The 7762-nt window shown below is 34.0% G+C and overlaps 1 non-coding gene across 1 annotated transcript; it reads right to left on the reverse strand.

Moving 5' to 3' along the window:
• Window positions 1–7148: 7148 nt before the first annotated feature.
• On the reverse strand, window positions 7149–7281 carry LOC130029317 (small nucleolar RNA SNORA61). Its single transcript, XR_008793310.1, has one exon. It is a non-coding gene; the product is annotated as a small nucleolar RNA SNORA61 (small nucleolar RNA).
• Window positions 7282–7762: the final 481 nt, after the last annotated feature.

Raw genomic sequence — 7762 nt, forward strand, 5'->3', positions numbered from 1 at the left:
CTAATCGATATTTTAATAATGTCATATCTGGCATGATCATATTTTGTGCAATATTTCCTTATTCTGGCAAGAGAAAGTAAGATGGGGAAAGATACAAGTAGTATCTTACTACTAGTAGTATATTACTAGTAGTATATTAACTGCTAGTAATATCTAATGTTAATCTTTATGATCCAAGTGATTCCGCCTGACAACTAGAGTGGAGATGAAAGCTAAGAAAGTTACTTCATGGTGGCACTTCTTAAATAGACCTGGACACTTAAAGTTAATGGATAAAAATCAACACAAATTTTCTTATTGAATTTTACCTATTTAACAATGGAGACATTTTTCACTTGCCAATAGCTTCAATAGAACTCATTGAAATTATTGCAATTTTGAGTGACAGGAAGTTAATTTGTACAAATTTTTTTTGTATAAGCATGATGGGATAGTTTTGTAATGACTTATAATTTACTGTCTTGTACACATATTGAGCAAAAATAGTAAAAAAAAAGCAGAGTGCACTTGGATACTTAGTGTCTGGCACAACTTGTGTCAAATTTTGAGACCATCAATAGAAACCTAATTTTTTTGCCACGACAACTGTAGTGCAAAGGGCTACAGAGTTCAAGTCACCTGAGGGAGCAACGGGTCTTCTCATTTGGAAGTCATGCAAGGTATGACTACTCCATGGAATGAACAAGGTCAATACTAAATGACATGCTCTGGACCCTTCTATAAAAGAGGTGAGACCCTATGTCAGTCTCCACACTAGGAAAATAGGAATATATTAATTAAATATATTAAGGCTGAGTAAAACAGGACTATATTAAAGGCAGAAGATCACAGCCAAATTTATTTTAAAGTATTCTCTCCAGAATATCAACCCCTGAATCATAAGAGACATATGTCAGGTACCCAGGTAATTAAAGTGAAAAAGAATATGTCCCCTTCTCATTCTTGCAAAGAACAAAAAATAACTTGTTGCAGGGATAGATAGGCCTATGTGGTCAAGAAACGTGATACCCTCTGGTAGCCTATGTTTACGTGTACCTAGTTATGCCTAGAAGAAATAAGGAGGAACTTGTGGGCACCTAAGGATAGAATTAAGGCCACTAAGGTTGACAGTAGCTAATCAGAACCATTTTAATTAGAACATTTTAATTAGTTGGAACTGGAAAAAGATTGGTTTCAACTTGATCAGGATTACAACTCCAGTTGAAGTATGAGATATAAACAGAAATTTCAGCAGAAATTAGAAACATTTAGAGGAGCAGAAAGAAATTGTATGGATTAATCATTTCAAGCATAGCATCCTGAAAGCATTGTTCTGGAGATAGGTTGAAGGAGCAAGCAAGGATTAGACAGATATGAAGCCAAGAACATGACTCTCTCCAGACTTTTAAAATCCACAACAATAAGTGCCTCTGAGTGTCAGGGATTGTTTATGACCATAATCCAGATTGGTTTCAAAATTTAGTTTTGGTTGGTTAATGAAGGGCAGTGAGTTCAGCTGAAAATACAAAGAAAGTGGAACAAATGTCTCTCTTATTTTAAATCTTATGAAGCAGGATTCAAAGGCAGATTTATAAAACCCATTATTTATTTAGCACACACCAGACATTCTGCTAAGTGCCTGACTTTATTCAATTATCCAACTACCTCACAAGACACATTTAAGATATTTTACAAAGAAAGCAGTGTAGTTCAAGGAAATTAAATAATTCCTTCTCATTTCTTCTCTCAGAATCTTTATCTCTAACTACAAACTGCCCAATCTCATTAGACTGATTTGTCTTCATCTATATGCAGCCTTCAGATTAATCTTTTTGCCTTTAGCCTTTCTATTATCTGGGCAGGTAATATCAGAAAAGCCATAAAACCTTTTGAGACCTTTGCTTATTTTTTCATACTGTAAATGATACAATTCAGTGAGCCACACTATCTACAGTGAGATGGGGGAACCAGTTCCGAGCTGTCCTTATAAGGTGATATTAGAAATATAATATTCAGACTTGGGATGGGAGTGAGCAATGACTTCTGAAAGACTGGAAACTATTTTTAAAAAATCACCCCCTGGGGCAATAGGAAATTCATTGTATTTATGTTTGAAGACTCAATGAATACAATGAATCTGTACGCCAAGCAAAAAGTCCTGTGCCAATCTGCAAAAAAAAAAAAAAAAAAAAAAAAAAGTTCACTCCAAAGAGAGTCCCCTTGTGTTTTTATAGTGTGCCCAGTATGTAATTAAAAAAACTCAACAGGTAGCCTCTGCTCACTGCTAACTAAATAATTTCTGATGTGCTTGGATCAGGAAAAGAGATTGTATGACATTTCTAAGTTTCAGTGTCCATATTCGTCCCTCTTTACATTTCAAATCAGCTATAGCTTTTTTTCCTTTATTTTTAAATTTTTTTTTCTTACAAAAGTACTTTTAATCTATTTTGACTTCACTGCTTCTGTACTTCTGAAATTCTTTCCCGTGAGACAAAATAAGAACCTGGTAACCCAGGGAAAGTCCTAGGACCGACTCTGCAGGGGCTCATCATAGACTTTCTCAGTTCTAGCCTGTCCAGCTGGCCTGGGGTGGCAGAGGTGCACTGGGAGAAAATGACCTAGTGTTTCTCCTCCACACTTCACATAAGCCACCCGTGGGGGCCCATTGAAGGTTCAAATAATACAAGATTTAAAATTTATTCTTTGGCTTTTAATATTTGAGGTCTATTAATATTAAAAGTCTTTGGCTTTTAATATTTGAGGTGCCTGCAATGAATTCTTCAATTTTTTCTAATTGAATCATCATAAGATACACAGTTACAAAAGTTACAAAGCTGTTCATGGTTAGGTTTCAGTCATACAATGTTCGAACACTCTCCCTCCACCAGTGCACATTTCCCACCACATGTCCCCAGTTTCCTGCCACCACCACCACCACCTCCACAGCCTATCTCTATAGCAGGCTCTCTGTCTGTCTGTCTGTCTGTCTGTCTGTCTGTCTGTCTCTCTCTCTCTCTCTCTCTCTCTCTCTCTCTCTCTCTCTCCTCTTTTGGGGTTTGCAGTACAGATATTGAGAGGTTATCAGGTTGTCATGTTTGTTTCCTTACCTATTTTCAGTACACAGTTCTTATCCAGAGTGATCATTTACAGCTATCTTTGTCTCAGTGGTCCCCTCTCTATTCCAACTGCCTTGTTTCCCAGTACTTGAGTCAGAATTCCAACCATGGACCAAACCTCCTGGCCTTTGTTTTCTACTGCCTTTAGTTACTTGTCTCATATTATGTTTTATTTTAATATACCACAAATGAATGCAATCATTCTATGTCTGTCCCTCTTCTTCTGACTTATTTCACTTAGTATTGTACTCTCCATGTCCATCCATTTATAAAAGAATTTCACTTTTTCTAACAGTTGTATAGTAACACATAGCAGAAATGCCATCTGTACGTCTATGTTCACCACAGCTCATTCACAATCTGGAAACAACCCAAGTGCCAGAGAACAGATGACTGGTTAAAAAAAAAAACTATGGTACATCTACACAATGAAATACTCAGCTATAGCTTTTATGATCCAAATGAACCTAATTGCCGAGTTCTCTCTAAGCAACTAACCAACTGCTATAGGTATGATTCTCCTTTCCTGGAAAATTAGCTTTTATGTTTCTTTCTCTGTGCACTAAAGACTAAATTAAATGAAAAGAATTTAAAACCTGCATGAGAATTGAGACTAATCAAAAATAGTTACATGATTTTAGTGAATAGAATGGGACATAGCCATAATGCAGTATTTTGATATTTTCTTCTCTAAATTATTTTCTTTGAATGCCTAATGGTTTTGGGAAAAACATTAGAATTGGGAAGAACATTAGAATTGCTTTTACATGTTTTCATGTATTTTTAGTATTATTTTAAATTACATAATATATTTTTGAACAAAGGAAATGGGCTCTCAATCTTTACCTGTTGAGTTGGTAATTAAATTTGAAAAGTTATTTAATGTTTTATTGAACTAATGTAGCACAGCGGGTAGGACATTTTATTGCGTGAGGCTCACCCAGGGTTCAATTCCTCCATCTTTCTTGGAGAGCCCAGAAAGCTACTGAGAGTATCCCATCCACACAGCAGAGCCTGGCAAGCTCCCTGTGGCATATTCGATATGCCAAAAACAGTAACAAGTCTCACAATGGAGATATTACTGGTATCCGCTCAAGCAAATCTATGAACAATAGAAGGGCAGTGCTAACAGAGCTAATGTAGATTTTTAAGACCATTTATGGTTTTGTAAGTAGACTTTCATATCCCTTCAAATGTATCTTACAACACTACTCCTACTAACAAAGTACCAATACCCTCTCACAACATTCCATAGGACCCTTCCACTCTTCATCCCACTTGCCATTGTGCTTTGGTAACCTCAGTAGGAATCTGGAGGTTTGTTTTGATTTTGTCTGTTTCCCTGCATTCTCTTCTATCTCCATACATAAGTGAAATCATTTACCATTTGTCTTTCTCCTTCAGACTTATTTCACTTAACATTACTTCCACTCCATTCAGTCCTTGTTTTTACAAATGGAAATATTTTACTGTTTCATAAAGATGAGTAGTATTCTGATGTATATATATATGTATATATATAAAAATAATAGTAGTATTCTGATATTCTAACCACAAGTTCTTTATCTGTTTGTTCATCTGATGTTAAGTACTTGCTGTTTCCAGACTGTGGTTATTGTAAAATAGTACTGCAATAAACAGCTTGTGCACATATATTTCAAGTTAGTGTTTTTATGTTCTGCAGCTAAATATCTAGAAATAAAATTTTGGAACATATGGCAGATCTATTTTTAATGTTTTGAGAAACCAGCATATTGTCTTCCACAGAGGCTAGAACAATTTACAATTCCAGCAGTGCAGGAAGCTTTCTTTCTTGGTATTCCTTCTCCAAAACCATTGTCTTTGGTGTTCTGAATATGGACCGTTTCATATATGTGAAGTTATGTATATTATGTTACATTATATATTACATGCACTTTATATATATATATATATAGTGAAGTTATACTTGAATCTTCATTTCTCTTATAGTAAGCTTTAGTTTCATCTCTGCTGACCCGCAATTTACTTTCTTCAATGAAATATCTAATAACTCTTTCCAATTTTTGATGGGGCTATTTTTTTCTTTATTGTTGACTTTTATGAGTTGTTTATCCTGGATGCTAACCCCTTATCAGATGTTTAGTATGTAGATGTTTTCTCCTGTAGTACACTATTTAATAATAGTGTGATAATAGATTCTTCCATTGTGCAGAAGTTTTCAGTTTGATGTATCTCCAACTATTTATTTTTGCTTGTGGTCCCCACAGCGTTGGAATTAATTTCCTGATGATATAACTGAAATCGTTACTGTGGAGTGTTTACCAGCTTTGTTCTATGTAATTTATGGTTTGAGTTCAAATATCCGAATATTTTATTTATTGAAGAAACATTCATTTTTCTATTTTATTCTCTTGGCTCCTTTAAAATAAAACAACTATCCAACTTTGTGAGAATTTATTTCTGGTCTCTCGTCCATTCCACTGATCTTAGTTCTGTTTTTTTTTGTTGTTGTTGTTGTTTTGGGGTCACTCTTAGTAGTGCTCAGGAACTACTCCCAACAAAACTCAGGGGCCCATGAAGTGCTATGGATCAAACCCTGGACTTCCACATACAAGGCATGTAGACTCCAGCAACACACTATGGTAATTACTATAGCTTTGTGATACAATTTAAAGTAAGGGAAGATGATGCACCCATTCTCCTATTTTTATAATTTCTTTGACTGTTTGGGATTTAGAGTAGTTTAATTTTAATTTCAGTAATATTTACTCTATCTCCTTTGAGAAGACCTTTGGAATTAGGTAGTATAGAATGATGGCAAACTCTTAGCCTTGGATTACAAAATTCAGATTACCAAGAAGTAGTTGGGAGGCGAATAAAAAGGCAAACTAGAGGAGATTTAGGGAGAATGGTGGAGAGTCTTGGATTATTTAGAGTTGATGAGAGCAGTAATTTTATCAGATGTTTGGTATGTAGATGTTTTCTCCCAGAGTACATTGTTTCGTAATAATTTGGTAATAGTTTATTTCATCATGCAGAAGTTTTCAGCTTGATACCATAATATAATACCAATCTTTAATACCATAAATTTAAGATTATTGTAAATTATAATTTTTATATATGAAAATAAGGAGAATATAATATGAAGGGAAAATTCCCCTGGAATTTTGTAGGAATTACATTGAAACTGTATAATACCTAGGAAAGGATGACCATTGTAACAATGTTAATTCTTTAGGTTGTATGAGCCTAAGACTAAGTTCATTTCTTTCACATTATACAATTTTATGGCATAAAATTCTTTACAGTCATTATTCATAATCTTTTGTATCTGTGGTATCAATTGTAGCCATTCCCTTTTCATTTTTGATTCTATATGTTAGATGTTCTTAGGAATTCTAGCTGTTTATCAATCTTGCTTACCCTTTTGAATAACCAGTTCTTGGTTTCATTGATCTTCTGTATAATTTATTAAATTTTCATTTTATTTATTTTGCTCTATCTTTATCATTTTCTCCCTTCAGCAGAGTCTCGTTTTCATTTGTTGTTTTTTTCTAATTCTTTAATATCTAAAACTATATTGCTTGAGATTTTTCTTGTTTTCTGATTCAAGTCTGATTGCTATAATAATCTCCTTTATACTATTTTTATTGTGTTCCATATGTTATTATTGTTTGTCTTTTTATTTTCATGTTTTTCCAGAACATTTAAAAATGTTATTCTTTAATTTTCTCACTTACCCTGTAGCCTGCTTAGTGCAGGCTTAGTGTCCACATGTTTTGGTTTTGTCCAGATTTATATTTGTGGTCTATTTCTAGTCTTGTTTCATTGTGATTTTTAAAAGATTTGATATCATTCATTGTCATGAATGACACTTGTTTTGTGTCCCTACATGTGGCATATCCCTCCAAATGTTTCATGTTAACCTGAGAAGAATGTGAAGTCAGCTTTTGAGATTGAAAAGCCCTGCAAATTAGGAAATTAAATCTTAAAGTCTACAATGCTCATTTGGTTAAACTCCTCATTTAAGGTTATTTCCTCGTTGGTTTCCTTTCTTCTTTCTTGTGTTTACCTTATTTTAAATTAGCCAAGGTGCTATATGGTAGACTACAAGTCCTGTGAAGCCAGTTTCAATATTACCACTCCTCCTTTAACAATAACCAACATTCGTGTCCAGATTTGATGAGAAATGGAACTGGAGTGTTCCTGGTTAATTTTCTGTCTGCTTGATATGCTCATTGATGAGAGGTGAATTATCTTCTATACTAGCATTTTCTTTCTATAAATCTGCTTATATTTCAGTGTTCCTTGATGCATATTTGTTAATAAATGTAAACCCTCTTAAATTGATTCTTAAGCATTATAAAACATATATCCCTCTCTCCAGGCACATTTGTTAGCATAGAGTCTATTTTATCTGATTAAACATGGCTGGCATTCTTTTTTTTTTCAGTTTACGTTTTATTGTTTTGATGCAATATTTATCATGGAATTCAAATGGCTCTCCTGTACAGTTCAGAAAATCAGATTTTTTTTTCTGATCCATCCCACCACTCTGTGTATTTTCATTGGTGTGTTAAAGCCATTGATGTTTAGTATAATGTTTAGTATAAAATACTTATTGACATTTTTCTATGTGGATTCTGAATGCTATTACAGCTTTTCTCTGTTCATTTATTCTCCTA

This window comes from Sorex fumeus, unplaced genomic scaffold, assembly GCF_029834395.1.
Source record: "Sorex fumeus unplaced genomic scaffold, SorFum_2.1 ptg000003l, whole genome shotgun sequence".
Lineage (NCBI taxonomy): Eukaryota > Metazoa > Chordata > Mammalia > Eulipotyphla > Soricidae > Sorex > Sorex fumeus.